Genomic DNA, 18,703 nt, shown 5'->3' with positions numbered 1-18,703 from the left:
ATAAGTTCTACTGGGTAAACACAAAAAAATTGTTGTTTTTTTTCACATTTTTGCTAAAATTTCAAGCATACCCTATTTCGCCTAATTCGTGTTCAAATTGCATTTTATGTTATTTCGCCATTTTGAAAAAATTGATTGCAAAAATTTTTACTTTTTTTCTTGTTAATGTGTTCTACATCATAAGTTCTACTGGGTAAACACAAACAAATTGGAATTTGTTTCCACATTTTTGCTAAAATTTCAAGCATACCCTATTTCGCCTAATTCGTGTTCAAATTGCATTTTACGTTATTTCGCCATTTTGAAAAAGGTGATTGCTAAAAAAAAATTTCTGGTCAATGTGTTCTACATCATAAGTTCTACTGGGTAAACACAAAAAAATTGGAATTTGTTTCCACATTTTTGCTAAAATTTCAAGCATACCCTATTTCGCCTAATTCGTGTTCCAATTGCATTTTACGTTATTTCGCCATTTTGAAATAAGTGATTGCAAATTTTTTTTTTTTTTTTTCTTGTCAATGTGTTCTACATCATAAGTTCTACTGGGGAAACACAAAAAATTTGAAATTTTTTCCTCATTTTTGCTAAAATTTCAAGCATACCCTATTTCGCCTAATTCGTGTTCAAATTGCATTTTACGTTATTTCGCCATTTTGAAAAAAGTGATTGCAAAATTTTTTTTCTTGTCAATGTGTTCTACATCATAAGTTCTACTGGGGAAACACAAAAAATTGGGAATTTTTCCACATTTTTGCTAAAATTTCAAGCATACCCTATTTCGCCTAATTCGTGTTCAAATTGCATTTTACGTTATTTCGCCATTCTGAAAAAAGTGACTGCAACAATTTTAACTTTTGTCTATGTTAATGTGTTCTACATCATAAGTTCTACTGGGGAAACACAAAAAATTGGAAATTTTTCCACATTTTGCTAAAATTTCAAGCATACCCTATTTCGCCTAATTCGTGTTCAAATTGCATTTTACGTTATTTCGCCATTAATTACGTCACATCGACAGCGAATAGCCTATGAGTATGGGTTCAAGTGGAACAAAAAATAGTGTATGTCCATTGCTAGCTATGGTAATTAATCATAGTTAGGGGAAAAAGTTCACTTTGGTGACCACTCTCTGGCTAGTAAGGTTTGACGATTGATTCGACTTCTATGGACCATTTAAAAAAAAAATAGCCACCATGTCCCTCGAGAAAATCCCGGCATTTTTCGCTAGAGGCCAAAATCCAAAATGGCCGCCACCACCATTTTGAAAATTTAAGTTTTGAACCAGAGCACCTATAATCATGCACAAAGACACTTTTCGGATATGTCGAGTACAAGGATTCCGATTCTGACATTAGTTTGACATTACGGCATCATTTTCACCCAGAAATCCAAGATGGTGGCCGGCACCATCTTGAAAAAATTAGTTTTGAACAAGAGGACCTTAAATCGTGTACAAAGACACTTTTTTGGATAAGTCGACCACAAGGATTTCAAATTTGACATTACTTTGACATTACGAACTCATATTTACCCAGAAATCCAAGATGGTGGCCGCCGGCGCCATCTTGAAAAAAAAAGTTTTGAACCAGATCACCTAAAATCGTGTACAAAGCCACTTTTTCCGGTAAGTCGACCCCAAGAAATCCGAATCTGACATTAATTTGACGTTACAAAATAATTTTTGCCCTGAAATCCAAGGTGGCCCCCATTTGGTAGAGCGTAAATGTGATTTTTGAATGAGAGCAGAAGCATAAGTGTGTCATTTCCGCCTTATCTGGGGTTCATGTCTCTTATATGGGGTTTCAACTGCCTTATCTTGGGTTTACATCCCTTATCTAGGGATAAGGCGCCTTATCTGTGGTTTAGACGGCCTTATCCTGGGTTTACGTTCCTTACCTGTGGCTAAGATGCATTAACCTTAGCATATCGCAGTCTAAACCCAGTTAAGGCATATAAACCCCAGATAATGCGCCGTAACCCCAGATAAGCGACGTAGACCCCAGATAAAGCAGTCTAAACCCCAAATAAGGCGCCTTAACCCTAAATAAAGAACATAAACCCCAGAAAAGGCATCTAAACCCCACATAAGGTGCCTTAACTCTAGATAATGGTTGTTAACCCCAGATAAGGGTCGTAAACCTCAGATAAGGCATCTAAACCCAAGATAAGGCGCCTTAACCCCAGATAAGAGACGTAAACTCAGATATGGCAGTCTAAACCCCAGATAAGGCGCCGTCTGGGGTTTACTTCTCTTATATTAGGTTTATGTTCCTTATTTATGGTTAAGGCGCCTTATTTGGGGTTGGGACTGGTTTATCTGAGGTGTACGTCCCTTATCTGGGGTTACGGCGCCTTATCGGGGGTTTAAACTGTCATATCTGAGTGTACGTCTCTTATCTGGGGTTAAGGCGCCTTATCTTGGGTTTAGATGTCTTATCTGAGGTTTACGACCCTTATCTGGGGTTAACGACCCGTATCTAGAGTTTGGGCACCTTATGTGGGGTTTAGATACCTTATTATCTTAGGTTTATGTTCCTCATTTAGGGTTAAGGCGCCTTATTTGGGGGTTGGACTGCTTTATCGACGGTCTACGTCCCTTATCTGGGGTTACGGCGCATTATCTGTGGTTTAGATGCCTTATCTGGGTTTAGACTGCGATATGCTAAGGTTAAGGCATCTTAGCCACAGGTAAGGAACGTAAACCCAGGATAAGGCCGTCTAAACCACAGGTAAGGCGCCTTATCCCTAGATAAGGGATGTAAACCCAAGATAAGGCAGTTTAAACCCCATATAAGGGACATGAACCCAAGATAAGGCGGAAATGACACATTTATGCTTCTGCTTTCAAAAAAAATCACATTTACGCTCTACCAAAAAATATTTTGTAACGTCAAATTAATGTCAGATTCGGATTTCTTGGGGTCGACTTACCGGAAAAAGTGTCTTTGTACACGCTTTTAGGTAATCTGGTTCAAAACTTTTTTTTCAAGATGGCGCCGGCGGTACCAACTTGGATTTCTGGGTAAATATGAGTTCGTTATGTCAAAGTAATGTCAAATTTGAAATCCTTGTGGTCGACTTATCCAAAAAAGTGTCTTTGTACACGATTTAAGGTCCTCTTGTTCAAAACTAAATTTTTCAAGATGGTGCCGGCCACCATCTTGGATTTCTGGGTGAAAATGATGCCGTAATGTCAAACTAATGTCAGAATCGGAATCCTTGTACTCGACATATCCGAAAAAGTGTCTTTGTGCATGATTATAGGTGCTCTGGTTCAAAACTTAAATTTTCAAAATGGTGGTGGCGGCCATTTTGGATTTTGGCCTCTAGCGAAAAATGCCGGGATTTTCGCGAGGGACATGGTGGCTATTTTTTTCTAAATGGTCCATAGAAGTCGAATCAATCGTCAAACCTTACTAGCCAGAGAGTGGTCACCAAAGTGAACTTTTTCCCCTAACTATCATGTTAGTGTTTACATCACTACTTCGGTGAAGACAAGAGAAGTGTGCCTTCTCTACCAACGCCTGTGATATAACAGGTGCAAGCGAAACAAAATTTGAATGACCAGAATAGTTTCCTTTGTCAGATGAATTGATTGAAGTTTTTGAAGACACTCTATTCTTGATGGGACAATAGATTCAAATATGGAACAATTATTATTCCTCATCTATTTATTTTTATATTGAAAAAACTGCAATTGTGGCAACAGAACAATATTTATTTTGATTTCATCACAAGTCTTTCATTCTGGCGAGGGGTAGAAGATGCATATATTAAGTTCGTAAAAAGGACCAAGAGTATTAACTAAATTGAACACCCCTGCAGTAAGTTGGAACAGGTTCTTGTATATACAACCAGGGGGATGACACTCACCTCATTTGCATGGCAAAATTACCCGTCTCCTCTGCAGCCAATTTGTTTTCGCTCCATCGAAATCAAGCTGGTCACGGAAGAGACTACCTTCCTTTGTGTTTGTTCATTTGTGTATGGAGAGCCCTTCTTGGAGTCCGTTTGGACTTAGGCTACGCTCTCAGCTAGCGTCCGACGCTGTATTGTACTAGAAACACCTTCTCTGTGAATTCGCTAGAGCAAGGAAAATAAAAACTGGTTTCATTACTATCTGTTTTAAAGTAGAAATTCACCTTCAGGCTTCAATATCTCTTCAGTTATGGTCATGATGGTAGCCTGATGGTGATCATCACAAATCTGAAGAAAATAAAAACAGATCATAGTGTCAGGAAACAGCAAAGGTGGGTAATCAAGAAAACGGACGTTAGTCCACTCGATCTCTATTTCTTTCTTTGTTTAACATGTAGGCCTATCTTGGACACACGCTTGGGTCATGGAGCAGACTGAAGCAAAATGATAGGCAAGTTACGCGCGTGACACAAAAATAAGGGTAGTTTTCTGAAACTGAACAAGTTGGAAGTAGGCCTATATTTTCAATGTTTTTAGTCCAAAAGTGGTAGCCTACATTTGTTGCATTTTACTAGGCAAAAACTCTTTGGGAGGTAAATTCTAGGCCTATGCCTATAGGCCTATCACTACTGAGAGGAAGTTTTGGATTAGAAAACGGACATTTCGATGAGAAACGGCCACTGATGAGAATTTAATTTTCTCATTCTTCTTTTGGATGACAAAATAATAATGTTTATTTTGAGCTCAGCGCGGATTACCAATTTTCACCAGTTTTAATAAGACAATAACGATTGACACACACACCAGGAAGTTTCTCATCCAAAAGAATGAGAAAATTTAAATTCTCACCATTTTGGCCGTTTCTCATCAAAATGTCCGTTTTCTCATATAAAACTTCCTTTAGTGTATTAAGTTAGCTTAGGCCTATTGATCCTAAATTTGCTGGTAGGGTAAAACTCGTTTTAGGGGGTGTTTAAAAAAGTCATGCGTTTAGGCCTACACTATCATACTTGAGTGCCCCCCCACCCCCGGTGAAATTTGGGACTCATTTGGTCACCGTCCTAAGCGTCCTTGCCCACACGAGTCGCCCAGGAGTAGGCCCTACCCGGCATTATTAATTATTAGTGCTTAGCCCTAAATACAGTCGCGTATCGTGTTGTCAATTATCGTTACTTGTGTCCATGGATATGACCCTATGTATAAGTAGTCTTCATAGAATTCACACAGTCTATGCCATGTCATTTACGGATACAAAGAGGATAATAATGTTGAGGGCGCCCACAAAATCTTACACCGTCTTACACAATGTTCCAAGGCAAAGTTCAGTTTAATATTTACTCATCGTACAAATACAGACGTTTTATTATGTTATGATGTTGTCTGGATGGGTGGACAGTTGTCACACTGTGGAAAAACAACAACCGGGAATCCGCATTCATTTACAAATAGCATTAAATTAGTATCACATAGTAGCTCATAGTGGCCTCCGTGCAGTGGAAAACCTTAATTCTTTCATCAAAAAGAAATGAAAATGACCAAAAAAACCGGATCCACCTGTACGCCTATAAAATGGGCACAGAAATTTGTCTCAAATATGAATGAATTTTAAGAAACATACGGGATATGATGAACCAATGACCTGACGCCATGATAGCAGGCTCTATTAGTTGTTTTATATACAATGCATATACCGTGTTGTCATAATACCAATATTTGGCATAATATATAACGACTAATATTTAGTATTGTAAATATGCAGTTCATATGCACAAACGAACACTGATCTTTATGATATTCAGGTTGTTGTACATCTCATATAACATGTCATATAGGAGGTCATATGTGTTGACCTTCTCCTATTGTATTTGTTCATCTGTGTATGGAGAGGATTAGCGCCATTAAACGCCATTAAAACTCCATCAGCATTAGGGCGTAGTTCAGTGAACTCACCAGATTGCTATTCCAAGTACTTTGATAAATACAGATAATATGTATTGATGGGTCGAGGCGATTGCATTGAAAACCTAATACATTATTCATAACAGTTACGTAATCAATCGATAGTGCGGACACTTTTCATTTGCAAACCACCAAAATTCGTGATCTTTTAGCGTTGGAAAAGAAACCACGTGGATAGAGTGCCCTCTCAAGAATATCAACTCTCTGATACAACATTAAAATGCTTAGATTAGATTTGCTTCATATATTTTCCAGCACGATGAAAGTGTTCTTGTGCGGGCTTCTTGCGGTCGGAATGCGTCATTATGGCAACAGCGGGCTAGTCGTAGGTAGTCCTTCAAGGAGGACCACGCTCCATTTAGTACGATAGTCCACGCCGTCAGGCGTGGGTCCTTCTACATTCGACAAATCCTTCCCGGAAAGTCGGGGAAATGTCAACTGATTAATTGACGCCTACTGACAGCTACTAATGGTATTCAGCCAATCCGATTGACTGAATATCATCAATAGCTGTCAGTAGGTGTAACTTGCCTACATGCTACCAGAACACTAGCTTCCAACTTGGGATTGACACAAGTATTGCGTAACAAAATTGATTATTAATCCTCTTTAGTTGCATATGTGTTAATGCTATTATAATACTCGGTTTTCTTCTTACCCTCAGTTCACTGACCTGTAGGTTGCACACAATCAGTTCCTTTTGTCATCACTACATTTAATATTGTCCTGGTTAACCACGATTCGTTACTATTTTAGTAGAGGTGTGCTTGAAATTATTGATTGATTACAAACAAAGGATTTGAACCGATGTTCTTCACCGTAATCATTGGGCAGTCATGAGTGCAGTCCATTCAATCAAATGTTGTCATCAACCTATTTGATCGTAGTGCATTTGTTATGTGTGTGAGACGAACTGTCTCGGTAGATTGCAATCATCCTTTTGTTAAATGGATTTGAGTAGTCCGCCATATTTACGGTATGCGTCATATCAGAGAACAATTGTGATAGCATACTGCAGTTACTGTCCGTTTTCCTATACACAATACACAGTGCTCTTTCCCATTGACGCGTGACCTTTACAAATAGCCCTACGTTAACAGTATAGGGATATGACTAGTTAACGTTGCTGTGTGAAAAATAACCGGCCAATATTAAAAGTACTCTTCTAAAGTTCTAGAAAATATAGTTTTTAACATGTCCTAAATTTTTAGCTAATTTAGATGTTTGGAAATATTCGTACTTTGGTGTTTTAGTTAATGTTATAGGTAATAGTACATTGCCTAGTTAACGTCGCTGTGTGAAAAATAACCGGCCAATATTAAAAGTACTCTTCTAAAATTCTAGACAATATAGTTTTGTAACATGTCCTAAATTTTAGCAAATTTAGATGTTTGGAAATACTCGTACTTTGGTGTTTTAGGAAGGATATGTAAACGACAGATAACACCAAAAATATGAAGAAATTATTTCTAAACCGTGTTAAGTCAAAAATCATTATGTTGCTCATTTTCAAGAATGCTGGTTTACAAAAAGCACGACATTGTCTGATTTCGTGAACAAAGCCACACATAACATTGTTTCCTTTCGTTTCCTTTATAATCGGTTACCCAACTGAAGCTATGAATTCTAGCTTTATTGCAATATCGCACATGAAAACAGTCACTTGTGCACAACCAGAGAAGATCCGATTTAATCAGTTGAGCTGTTTCAATGAGTGTTATCTTGGTTTAATAGCTTTTAATGGGGCTAAGGCCTGCAAAGGTCGAGATGAATTCTACTGTAGACATGACTGCATCATGGTTGGCCTATTCGTTTAACATGTTTAAGAAAAATATAGAATTGGAGGACACACACGTCATAAAAACTTTGGGTTTCACTCATTTATTTACTTTAAGGGGGTATAATACCATGATCTTCATCCCAGTGACATAGTTCAATAACCTCAATTAATACTCAATAGTGCAAATTTGACCTCAAGTTGCAGATTATGAGTTTTTGTACCCATATTTTCAAAGGTCATTCAATGAATATACAAATGTATTGGGGTTAAAGAATTGTGTCCTTATTAGATGAGCATGTTGTGGATCCTAGTGTAAGACCATGAAGACTACCAATTGAGAGACTGATTATAAATTGAGTGGTTGCTTGACTCGATTACTTGATTGATTGATATTTTAACACCAAGATACGGTACATTAATTACGGCACTACAATGTAATTTATTAATAATCATGATTGATCAAACGAATGATTATTAATTGATGCTTGATGAGTAGTTTAATGATTGACTGACTATTAATTCATATAAATCAAATAAGTTATTGTGATTCTATTATATTATTATATTATATTGATTGATAAGATGACCATGTCAATTAATTGATTAATCAATTCATCAAATGATTCTGATTGTTTTCTTGATTGTTTGTTGAATAGTTTATTGATTGGTTGAATGAACCAACGATTGAGTGATTAATCTAAGAATCCTTGAACTTGAAGAACAGTTTGCATCCATTTTTCGAAAATTGGAGTAACTTTTAATTTTTCACCCCCAGCACGCAAATTGACCTTGGACCTGTCGAGCCTCAAAACTTGGTAACTATGTGTCCTACGTGCAAATATGTTAGACTGTAATCCTTAGACCCAGACAAATAATTTGACATGTTTTTAGTGAGTTTGGTGCATGTTTAATTTTTTCCCCCTATATGACTATGAGCGTGTTTATAGTGAGCCAGATTATCCGGTATTTAGCGTATAAGTACATCTTATACGGTATTAGTCGCCACTATAAACAGACCAATAGCGCTATTTGCCGCACATATTATACGGAACTGATATCCTTCGATATCGATGGATATTGCAGTACATTCATTCCGTATACGGCCACTATAAACAGACAGGGATTAACGATACCGTTATTCAAGGAAGTGGAGCAGGGTTATATAACTCTCCGAGCTCAAATTTGTCACTGTAATAACACATCACCTACAAAATGGTACGGTACTGTAGCAATTATGTTTAAAAAATAGGCCGGTATCGTTTCCACGGCAAACTATTTGAAACTGGCATCATATTTGTGTCTCCCACATTGCATTGCGGTGACCTCGAACTCGCTGAGTTCAACCACCTCGGATTCAGAATAGCGTTATTGAGCTCTATTGATTGCCACTATAAACAGTCGAGATAACGGATAAGTCACATTCCATTCTAATCCCGTATGCGTATAAGAATACCGTATAAATACCGTACACCACTATAAACACGCTCTATGAGTACCGGTATGTAGGGTGTTTGAGGGTCTTTTTTGAGGGTCACGGAGTTGCAACTTGCCGCTTGATGCTTATATAAGCACATTTCCAAAATAGAACCAGACTAATAACATTATAATAACACTGATTTTACAAAATAAATCAATATGATATCACGATTTAGGGATGCACTGGGCTTTCTTCCATGGTCTATCGAAACCCAGCTACTTCAAAAGTGTGAAGTGTTTTGATCCATGCAATCTCAAAATCAATCGATTGAGATGACCAGCGTACTAGTCCCAGTTACATGCGGTTAAATGATGGGCGGGGTTACCAACCATATTTGGAGTTATTACGTTGTCATTAACTGAGTTGGTTCAGGTCACTGCTTATGGTAATTCGAGTGCGCTGCTGGGGTAGCGAACGAATTTATAAGGACCAACGCCTGACGGCGTTGATTATAGTGCTAATTATTGCGTTGGTCCTGTATGGACTAGTCGTAGGGGAAGGTACAACCGCCACGATGAGAACGCAGTTGCCATTGTCGACCGTTCTGGCCGCAAGAAAGCTAGTCTAAAGAGACGCGGCCACGGTGGTGGCCGGTCCTTTTGATGACACACTTATACACATAAGTAGAAACAAAATCGCGCTTAAGCCAAAAACGCACCCTACCTACCATTCCTCAAGAATTGGGATGGCACAAAGGTGCAACATAGGTTTTTATTGCAAAGACGAGGACAGACAAGTAGTTACAACACATCTGTCTAACCGTGGGTTTCGCTATTATTTAGAATAAATGCTTTTACTAGTTTCTATAAAACCACAAAATTACTAAAAAAACTATTAAAAAAACTATAAAAAAAAACAAAACAAAAAAACCCACCTAAAATTAAAAGTAGAAAGGTAGATTTGAAGAAAGATAAAAAGAACATGTCAAAAAGTTAAAATTAAACGAGAATGAAAAAACGGAACCGGTGCCCGAACCATGCTCTCTTCAGTTCCAAAGTCTGACGCTCTATCAATTGAGCTATACGATCCTGATATACCAAACAGTCGTTATTATGTCAATACAATTGATTGGTGTTACAACATACTTAGATGGAATGCATAGCCACCCAGTGCCAGTATATATTTGCTCAAACTCCAAATACAAAAAGCAACCAATTTTATTGAGGGCGTTTCTTAGGTATATCCTTGTAGACGGGGTTTTACGGTATTATACCAGGTTTATAGAAGAAGGACAAAATTGGTAAAGATAATAGTAAATATTTGACACGAAACAATAATGCATGCAGTATTAAAACTGAATTTACGGATAAGATGCATATAATATTGCTATATCTTCTACTTAAATAATTATAAATATTGTACCAACAGATAACTTCATGTGAGATCTGAGGGGCGAATTTCTCGACGGGTGGCTTAGCAGTTGGCTAGTCTAGCCTCAAGGATTAAGAGGTCGTAAGACCAGGCTTAACTGAAAACACGTTCCCCGAAACACGGCTACCATAGCCTCGAGGCTTCGTTAGCCTGTGGGCCAGGCTTGTAGGATTAGCCCCAGGCTTCGGTAAAATTTGCATTTCTCGAAATCAGTCTTCTGTAGCCGTAGTCTACGCCCGGAGTCTACGCAAGCCTGTTAGGCCAGGCTTACAGTAGACTGCGCTGCATTCCTTTTTTTTTTTTTTTGATAAACAATTCATACGTTTCCATGCATGAAACCATTTAAAATCTATCACGAAACACATCACATATCCAGTGACTGCCCTGCCCAGAGATATCGACTGAGCTGTTGAATCAGAACAGGAATGATGAGTTTTCCATGGTCAGGTCAGAGAGATTAATTTAGGGAATGATAAATTAAACTGGTCTACTACAGTAGACTGGGCTTACAGCGGCTTTTCTTGGCCCTGCCTCAGAGCAGGTCTTAGGTCGTAAGCCTTGGTCTATTTCAATTGACAAATTGCTTAAATTGTAATGCAAAGTTTTCATGTTTCTTTTCAAACTTCTTTTGCCTGGGTAACAAAACTCAGTGTAAACACTGTTTTTCAGTTTGGCCCAGGGGTCAAACTTAAAACATCAAAAAATAACCAATACATATTAAAATACATATCACCTTTTATTTATTTTATTTATTAAAACACTTTTCATTTATTAAAACATTTTATTTTACTGTTCATTCGAGTCAGTTAAACCTGCTGTTAGTTGAACATTTCACCATTTTATTTTAGTGTTCATTCGAATCAGTTAAACCTGCTGCGATATATAAAGGCCCACTCATTTTGAATATGGACTTTCTTTTGGAGCAACGGTGCCAAAGGGGTGCGACTAAAGCAAGACGCAATCTTCGACGTCAACTTGCTATCGTGAGCGTCTTCAGGAGAGGAAGGATCCTTTTCTGAAGTATTCGTATACCAAATTTAAATCGCGCTACCGATTCAGTAAAGGCAATGTTTTAAGGCTTACTGATCTGCTTGAACCTAACTTGTAACGGTCAACAAATAGAAGTGCCCCCCCCCCCCATGTTTGACATGTCCAAAAACCTTGACCTTCCACGTGAACTTGCTCCCATGCTTTCCCTCTTTTTGCCTGCGATTTATTATTCTGTAAGCATGTACATTTGTTGCCTGAGTTCGACTTCACTTCGGAGGCATGCTGAAAGTAATCATGGTAATAATGATTATATTTGTGAACGGAGTCGTTTCGTTAACATACCCGAAGGAACAGTTCTTGAAACGTTTGAATGATCAAAAAACAAAACTTTTTTTATCATCATCATCATCATCATCATCATCATCATCATCATCATCATCATCATTATCATCATCATCATCATAAACTATGTACTCATGCTAAATTCGCAAATAGAACATGAAAATATCAGCAGTAGATAGCACACGCGATGGTGGTGAAATGCTTAATTGGTTATGTTTTTGTTTTTGCACCAAAATTATCCTTAAATAATGATTTACTTTTGACAAACATGCGTATGATTTGTTTGAAGTGTGAAACAATTTTTGCTTTAGGCCTACTTTTAGGGGAATCGAAGTTTCCTTTTCTGTAGGCTTGCAGTTTGACCCTTTTGAAATGCAAATAAAAATAAAAAATTAATGAGTCGAGTAAAAGTATAGAAGTATCATTCATGCAAGCAGGACTCATAATAAAGAAAAGTGGAAATAAAATAATACATAAAAGACACAAAAACAGAAAAAATACTAGTCTTGCATATCAAGTTGTGTACAGTGGTGTAAGCCCAAGCACAAGACCGCCGGTCTAGGCTAATCTTTGCGCCGCTAAACATGTTAGTACGGTAAACCGTGAAGGACAACAGCTTATGCACATCTACCTCCAACTGCCTATACAATTAAGTCGCTGGTAAAAAGGGACGAGGTTGTCAAGCGTTAAGCCGGCAAGGCCACTAAGACCAGGTTGAATTTGCGTTCAAGAAATCCGGCTACTGTTAAGACTCGGGCTTCGAGAGCGGGTTAGGCTTAGTAGCCTCAAGGCCACCTTAAGCCAAAGGCTTACTAAGACTCCTATCGAGAAATTCGCCCGAGAAGACTACTGATATCAGCAGTAGATAGCACGTTGGTTGCTTTCCATTTTAGGGGAATCACAGATTCCTTTCCATTAGGCTTACAATTACACTTTTTGGGATGCAAGAAAAAAATTCACGAGTATAAAGCATAGACGTATCATTCATACAAGTTGGACTCATAAAAGTCAAGTGGAAATAAAATAATACATAAAAGACACAAAAACAGACACAATATTCTTGCATCAAGTTGTGTACGGTACTAAGCCCAAGCACAAGACCGCGGGTCCAGGCTAATCTTTGCGCCGGGAACATTGCGATAATGAGACGGCAACCTTTTAGTACGGTAAACCGTGAGGACCACAGCTTATGTACATCTACCTCCAACAGCCTATACAATTAAGTCGCTGGTTGAAAGGGACGAGGTTGTCAAGCGTTAAGCCTGCAAGGCCACTAAGACTAGGTTGAATTTGCGTTGAAGAAATCCGGCTAGAGTTAAGACTCGGGCTTCGAGAGCGGGCTAGGCTTAGTAGCCTCAAGGACACCTTAAGACTACGGCTTAATAAGACTCCTGTCGGGAAACTCGCCCTTTGAATTTAGGCAGAGACTCATCTCACTGTTATTTTTTCAATCACTATGCTCTCTGGGGAGCACAAAAAACCCAATTAGGTTTAATCAGCATGTAGGTCAAAATTTTAAAAAAATCAGCATATTTCACGTAGCATCTGCGTTTTTATCCAATCCAAAATGGGAAATCGCAATGTAATTTTCTTAACGCAAAGTATCACACATATTTCAATGGGCAATCTCTGCGTGTGAATATTGCGTTTAAATTTAGTCCATTTTTCCTTCATATGTTCATTATCTTTGACTGTCTTTAATATATTGTGAAATGGACCCATTTTGGTGAACACCCGCTAGTCATAAGGGTCGTCAGTCATAAGGGTCGCTAGTCATAAGGGTCGTCAGTCATAAAGTTCACTAATCGTAATATAAAAAAAGGACCGCTAGTCATAACCCAGCAAACACAAAAACGTTTTAAAAACGTTTTAAATAAGTTATATTTTGGCTTTTGGTTTAGGTAAAAACGTTTTAATAACATTAAAATGTCGGGTTTTATAAAGGTCATGATAACGTTTTAAAACGTTTTGTATGAAAACACACTACAACAATATTTTGTAATGTTTTCAAAAAAATGTTATTGCAAACTATTTTGCAAACATTTTTGCTAAATATTGTGTCAATACTTAAATAACATTATGTTAAAATATTTGAACCCAGCAAACACAGAAATGTTCTTAAAACGTTTTATAACATTTAAATGTCGGGTTATATAAAGGTCGTGAAAACATTTTAAAAACGTTATTGTAAATATTTTGGGCAAACATTTTTTGCAAAATATTTTTTCAACTCCAAAATAACATTCTGTTTAGAATGATTTGTACCAAGTTTTCAAAAATGTTTTTGGAATGTTATTAAAACGTTTTTATACCCTTTATATAACCCGACATTTAAATGTTATCTGTAAAACATTTGTGTTTGCTGTGCAGTAAATTACCAACAAATGTTATTTAATGTTATGAAAACGTTTTATACCATTAATGTACCCTTTATATAACCCGACATTTAAACGTTTTCTGACAACCTTTTATAACCTTTTGCGAATGATGTCGAAAACGTTTTGTGTTTGCTGGGAAGGGTCAATAATCATAATATAAAAAAAGAACCGCTAGTCATAATAGAAAAAAGGTTCGCTAGTCATAATACAAAAGAGGACCGCTAGTCATAGAAAAAAGAGTCGCTAGTCATAATAGAAAAAGAGGACCGCTAGTCATAATGCAAAAAGAGGTTCGCTAGTCATAATCAAAAAAGGGACCGCTAGTCATAATGAAAAAAATTCACGGCCGCTAGTCATAATATAACAAAAGGACCGCCAGTCATAATAGAGAAACACGTTCGCAAGTCATAATATAAATTTAGGACCGCTAGTCATAATAAAAAAAAAGAACCGCTAATCATAATTTTAAAAAAGGACCGTTAGTCATAATAAAAAAATGAGCCTTAATAAAAAGTAAGAACTAGAGAGCGAGATTGAGACGGGACGTCGCCATGGGTTATATCGGGTGTAGGATAGGAAAGGGGATCGAGAAAGGGAGAGGGTAGGCTAGGTAGACTCAACTCCTCTCCTCTCCAGTGGCGCAGCGTGGGTCATCACATTAGGGGTAGGGGTTGCACCGACCATGATTGGGGCACCGGGTCTGCTTGGGGGGCACAAGCCGTTTTTCGGCAATTTTCCTATGGGATTTTTTAAAATTTCAGATCGATTGGGGGCACGTGCCCCGTGCCCGCTCTTTTCTCCTCTCCTCTCCAGTGGCGTAGCGTGGGTCATCACATGGGGGGGGGCACCGACCATGATTGGGGGCACCTATGACGCTAAAAACTGCTCCTCTCTTCTCGTCCCCTCCCGCCCCCTCCCCTTCCCTTCCCTTCCCTTCCCTCTTCTCCTCTCCTCTCCTCTCTTCTATGTATGTCACCACATCCTCATTATAAACATAAGTTATAATCAGTAAAAGGGGTTTTAAATGTAAATATGGTTAATTTTAGTCAATGTTACATTGAGGTTACCCTAGACCCTAACCCTAAACCATAACCTTAATGCTTTTTTTTTTATTACTTTTTACCCCATAATTTCCCCCATTCTTCAAGCCCTGCCCTCTTTCGGGAGCTAATTTATAGTTTAAGATTCTTGGATATCCATATTTTGCGGTTAGTGCTCTTTGCAGCCGTGCGGGGCCGGAGCAAACTATTTGGATATCCACATTTCGCGGTTAGACGACGAAAAAAGAAAACCCTGTTCTACGGGCCCGACCGACCCAGATTTTGAACAAATTGGGAAAAAAATTCTTGTACAAATGAATACCGACCCAAATTCCGACAATTTCAGGAACACTTTTATTTTTATTTTCCCAAATTGCAAATATTAACATATTGTGATTTTGTGGGTCATTCCCCCCCAAAAAAGAAAGAAAAAAAAATAGCCCGACCGACCGACCCTACTTGAAAGGTCCGTCCGCCCGTAGAACAGGTTTTCTTTTTTCGTCGAAGCATTTTTTCAAAAAAATGTCTAAAACGGGTTTTTATGTCAAAAATGTCTCTTTTGGGGTGCTACATCGAGTCAAATGTTCGGAAGATTATTTCGGGGTCATCTGAGGTCACCCAGGGGTCATCTGAGGTCAAATTACTAAAAACTGTCGTATGGGCATGAAACTTGGTGGGTACCAACGCTCTGCAGGGTCTATTGTTCTATTGTTTCCGATTAGAGCGCTGACATATTGGAAAATGTTGCCAATCAATATTCATGAGAGTGTACATTCAACGTCCAGTTTGCGAAATTGGGTGAGTTGTGTTTGGTAGGTGTGAAATACATCTGACTGGGCGTTTTAATTACGTAACGAATAAAGGCATTGACATCGTCGAATGGCTGCCCAGTGCTGTTATGTGTTTAGTTATTATATAGGCCTAATAATTATTATTAAATGTATTCATCATTCCTTTCTTTTCCCTTCTCTGTACTTATTCGTTCCTAGGCCTACATTTTATCACTCCCTCGCTCTCATTGTCCCTCTCCCCCTCCCTCTCTCATTCCCATCATTTTCCTTATATTTCTATTTATCTACTTGTCTTTATTATCCCTTCCTCCAGCCCTCTCTCATTCTCCATGTCCCTCCTCCCCTCTTCCTCCCTCCCCCTCCCAAGACTTCTCACATAGGTGAATCTGTCCCTCCCCAACCCCCTCCCCTCTTTGGGTACGCCACTATTTCTATACCAATCTCCTTCTTAAGGGGGTACTACACCCATGTGGTAAATTTGTGACTATTTTTGCATTTTTCTCAAAAACTAATTACACACTGGTAACAAATGTTCTGTATATTATTGGGGCAAGGAATCCAATTACTACACTGAAATTTCAGTGACTCAAGACAAGCGGTTCAGTATATATGATAGAAAACGAGGTACATCCTAGCGGTACCTTATTTCTGATCATAAATAACAAACCGCTTGTCTTGGGTCACTGAAATTCCAGTATAGTAATTGGATTCCTTGCCCCTATAATATACATAACTTTTGTTACCACTGTGTTATTAGTTTTTGAGAAAATTGCGAAAATAGACACAAATTTGTCGAGGGGTGTAGTACCCCCTTAAAATAAAATTAAATGGAAATTTCTTAAAAACAACCTTTATAGGCCTATACTTAAATATTTACTTACATGTATACGTATAGCGATTACCATTATAGTGTAATAGATATATGGACTGGAAATGGCAGCCTTCATACATTCTAATGTGTAATCGATCACCAAGAGCATTCAATTTTTAAATGAAACACCTATCGTCAGGTGGGTGGTAAAGATGATTGCATCGACAGCTAAAGCCTCCTCAGACCCACACAAGCACACATTTGGGATACATGAGTACAATGGTACCACTTTACACATGACTGCCCTTACACATGACTGTAGTGTGGTCACTTATTGATACTCGCCTGTTGTGTAGAGCGTTAATATGATGCCGGATCAGTGACCAATTTAATGGCGGAACCCCTTTATTCGAAACAATGGTACCACTTTTATGAATAGCCTGTCGCAACTTCTAATCGGCATCAAACGAACAAAAGATTATATAATCTATTGCGACTCTATTTCTATTTAAAAGCTCTTTGGTGGGTACAATCAACATTTAGAGTCAAATGTTCGGAAGATTATTTCGGGGTCATCCGAGGTCACCCAGGGGTCATCTAAGGTCAAACTACTAAAAACTGTCGTATGGGCATGAAACTTGGTGGGTACAGTCAACATTTAGAGTCAAATGTTCGGAAGATTATTTCGGGGTCATCCGAGGTCACCCAGGGGTCATCTAAGGTCAAACTACTAAAAACTGTCGTATGGACATGAAACTTGGTGGGTACAGTCAACATTTAGAGTCAAATGTTCGGAAGATTATTTTGGGGTCATCCGAGGTCACCCAGGGGTCATCTGAGGTCAAATTACTAAAAACTGTCATATGGGCATGAAACTTGGTGGGTACAGTCAACATTAAGAGTCAACTTTTTGGAAGGGCATTTCGGGGTCACCCAGGGGTCATCTGAGGTCAAATTACTAAAAGCTGTCGTATGGGCATGAAACTTGGTGAGTACAGTCAACATTTAGAGCCAAATTTTTGGAAGGTCATTTTTGGGTCATCCAAGGTCACCCAGGGGTCATCTGAGGTCAAATTACTTGAAACTGTTACATGGGCATGAAACTTGGTGGGTACAGTCAACATTTAGAGTCATGTTTTTGGAAAGTCATTTCGGGGTCATCCAAGGTCACTCAGGGGTCATCTGAGGTCACATTACTAAAAACTGTCGTATGGGCATGACACTAAGTGGTCACTGTCAACATTAAGAGTCAAATTTTTGGAAGGGCATTTCGGGGTCACCCAGGAGTCATCTGAGGTCAAATTACTAAAAACTGTTGTATGGGCATGAAACTTGGTGGGTACAGTCAACATTTAGAGCCAATTTTTTTGGAAGGTCATTTTGGGATCATCGATGGTCATCAATGGGCATGACACCTGGTGGTTACAGTCAACATTTAAAGTCAAATTTTGGAAGGTCATTTCAGGGACATCTGAGGTCACCCATGGGTCATCTGTGGTCAAATTTCTAAAAACTGTCACAGGGGCATGAAACTTGGTGGGTACAGTCATCATTTAGAGCCAAATTTTTGGACAGTCATTGCAAGGTCATCTGAGGTCACTCAGAGGTCATCTGAAGTCAAATGACTAAAACTGTTGTATGGGCATGACATGTACAGTCAACATTTAGAGCCCAATTTTTTGAAGGTCATTTTGGGGTCAGTAGGGGTCATCTGAGGTCAAATTAGTAAAAATTGTCGGATGGGCATGAGACTTGGTGGGTACAGTCACCATCAGCCAGGTAATTGTGCCCAGCCGAGACCCACCAAAATTTAGGGATCAAAGGTCAAATTACAATATTGGTCCAA

Source organism: Amphiura filiformis, chromosome 11, assembly GCF_039555335.1.
Source record: "Amphiura filiformis chromosome 11, Afil_fr2py, whole genome shotgun sequence".
In the NCBI taxonomy this organism is placed as follows: domain Eukaryota; kingdom Metazoa; phylum Echinodermata; class Ophiuroidea; order Amphilepidida; family Amphiuridae; genus Amphiura; species Amphiura filiformis.
The sequence above is the reverse complement of the archived record's forward strand: the minus strand, read 5'-3'. Positions refer to the sequence as shown.